This window comes from Histoplasma capsulatum, genomic scaffold (genome assembly GCF_000149585.1).
Source record: "Histoplasma capsulatum NAm1 scaffold_1 genomic scaffold, whole genome shotgun sequence".
Taxonomy (NCBI): Eukaryota; Fungi; Ascomycota; class Eurotiomycetes; order Onygenales; family Ajellomycetaceae; genus Histoplasma; species Histoplasma mississippiense.
In genome coordinates, this window is record NW_001813982.1 from 1,769,889 (window position 1) to 1,773,392 (window position 3,504).

A 3,504-nucleotide genomic window follows, 5' to 3' on the forward strand; every position below is an offset into this window, starting at 1 on the left:
CTACTATTATAATTATTATTACTATCTTCCACTACACTATATACTATCTTCTACTATTCACTCTTCACACTGTCATCACCCCTCACATACTGCTACTACAGATGATATAAATAAATTAATTATCATAGATTAGCTACACAGTGTTGAGATATTGATTTTTGAAGTTTATATTATTCATATTTTTATCATTACATTGTTTTTATCACTATGGTGTGGCGCACCCACATCAGATGTGGATGCGCGCGGCATGATTGGAGCTTTATATAATTCTTAGAGACTTCACTTCACTCTGTCTGATAAAATTAAAATAATCATTATTTTTTTCACTGCGAATCTATTCTTTCTTTTATACTAGAGCTTATCTTTATTTACTAGTAAAAATTGATTAATATAAATCTGATTAATTAAGTAACTATCTTTTCTCTATTTTTTTTCTATCTATATAATCTGCTTGACTTTATCATATAAGTTATTAATTCTGAAAATCAATGTAGAGATGCAGATCATGTTTAGATGTCATACATAAATTTTATATAATTAAAATAAATAGAAATAATACATATCTACCTTTTTAAAAGAGAAAGAGAAAGAGAAAGAGAAAGAAAAAAAAGATTGTGTATATCAGAAAAAGAGAGTTAATCAAGAATTATAAAAGCAGTAAATGTTGAATTAATTGTGAGTAATTGTTATTTAGAAAAACTTCTCATCTGCTGTTGAAAGTTATTTTTCTCATCATCATTTACAATCTCTATCATTTCCATCTCTTCCCCGTCTTATACAGAGCAGTGAATGGCATGATCATGTTATTTGCAATTGTTACAAACTTCATCAAAATGATCAGATAAATGATAGCATTTTAAAAATGACTAAAGGTCTGAATGAGTATTTTAGTAAATAAAACATACATATGATTTTGTTCAATTGTGAGATTGAATGAAAATGATATTAATATATAATGATCAGTGGTTTTGAATCTGCAGGTCTGTCATGCTGATTTATATAAAAAATATATTTTATTTTAAAAAAGTAAGAACTATTCTGAATTGTAAATTATGAATAAAGAAACTCAACTATTGATCAGTCATAAAAAGAATGCAATGAAGATTCTAAAAATTAAAAAGATTGAAAAGAGAGAGAGTTTTATATTATATAAAAAAAAGAGCAGTTAATGTTGTGATATTTGATATTTAATTAATAAAGCAATTTATCAGAACTTTGTACATATATGATTGATATGATGATGTGTTGAAAGAAAAAGAAAAGAAAAAGAGAAGAGAAAAAAGAAAAGAATATTATTATAAAAAAATAAATGAATATAAAGAAACAGATGTAATTCACTGCTTTTATCATCATCATTAATTTATTAATTCATTCATTTTCATCAATCAGCTCATCACTCTCTATTGTCTTTGTACAATAATCAGTTATAATGAGAGAATACACTGTATAATAGAAAACCTTCATACAATGAAGAGCAGAGCTGCATTAACTAATTAGTAATACATTTTAATTTATTTAAAAATATACTCCATTTATATTATTATATAAGATCAAAATCTCAGCAATTTTGTATGAAGAAAAAGAAAATGATAGATTCTTTAAAGCTGTCTCTGTCTTTTCAACAACTTTATCAATTTATTAAAAGAAAGTTTCTTTTATTAATAAATCAGCTTCAGAGATTCCACAGCAGCACTGACAGTCATATTAGAAATGTAGGAAACCCGCACTAAGGTGCCAGTGCTAGGCCGGAATTAGCGATAGCCTTAAAGATATGACATCGCCGAACATAACACCACCAACGTCATATCAAGTTTGAAATCAAGGCATTATCTTGCCACTTGCATCATACTACGCCATCTACATCATAGCAAGTTCGATCTGCTTACGATACTGTGTGTATATAGCTAGCAGCTGGTCTAACCTTTTAGGGACCAGCGGATCATTCTGTTATAATCTGACCCCTACGTTCTACACCCTCAATATCTAACTACTTGATCCGAATCCTCTCCGATATATCACCGTATTATCTCCTACTGCTTGATCCTCGTAGAGTCCTAAGGACCAACCGAAATATAAGCAGCCATTTCTAACATCGCTGCTTACAAGAAAATATATACATACAAATTTCATTGATGATGATTTTTCATTGATAGAACATCATCTGTTTTTTAAAAAAACTTTTATATCAGCTGTTTCTTTAATTTTTCACACTCTGCATTGATGAACCACCTCTTAAATCAGTGATTCACTTTCATCACAGATCAGATATTGATTGTATTATATAAAAAAAAATAACCATTTTCTATTCAAAAAAAAAAAAAATGAGAAGTGTGATTGTTAGATTTATAAATTCAACATTATTAAATGATGATTATTTCATCTTCAACTTTAACTTCACTGACCTTTGTATAATATCTCTGAAAAGAGTAAAAGAAGAGAAAGATACAAAGAAAGTAGAGATAATAACAATTAAATTCATTATTGAATTCTGAGCAGTAGAGTTTTGAAGAATTATCAGTATAAAAAAAATGATTTAATCATCAATTAAATCAGCAAGCTGCTGAGTCATTTTTTGCTGCAATTGCTGATTCTTATAATTTCATTTATCAATGAATTGAATCATCTTTTATCACATATTTTTCAGCTGATCAGCAATGATAAATACTACTCATTAAATCTGAATCTTCTGAAATTTCACAGTTGTTTCAAAAGTCTAAACAATCTGATGAGTAAATTTCTGATAATTCTCTTGTACAAAAAGAGAATTTGATTATAAAAAGTGATCAGAAAACTACCTCTGCAGAAGTACAGAGTTCTGAAAAATTATTGTATAAAGCTGCTTTAGCAGCTGCAGAAATCTTTAAACTGTTAAATTTCATTCATTTTCTGATAATTTTTATTTTATTTTTTTCATTTTTTTCATTTCTACTGTTTTTTTTCCTTTCTCTATATCTGTTTCTGTTTTTGATTCAATCTCTCATAGAAATCAAATCTATCTAATCAGAAATTCACTCATGATCAGATGGCAGCCTTCAATTGTTTTGAGAGAGAGATAATAATTCAAAAAAAAAAGTAATTACTTTAAATCTGTGGTTCAAATTCTGCCATTACTGTAGCGTACGCAGCTCAGGAGGATAATACACGTCTGATTCTCTAAAAGATGAAGATGGGCAGACGCCCCTATATATACATGCTTGTTTATTTACAGTGATTAATTCCTGCGGAAGGAGCGATCGCAGGGTTATAAAAGGAAGGATAGAAGCCTTGAGTAGGGGCGGAAGAAGGAAGGGGTGGAGCGGAAGCTCTGGGAATTAGCGAGGGGTGAGTAGGGGCGTAAGTACGCCACAATTACTTATATGAATTTTCAGAAAACATTGATGAGATAGCAGTTGATCAGAGCATTATTATTTCATCAATCAATTCAGTAAAAGGTAATTTTTTAACATTTTATTCAATTCAATATATCCCCTTTATTGGCCTTTGATTAAGATGAGTCTTCTTGTT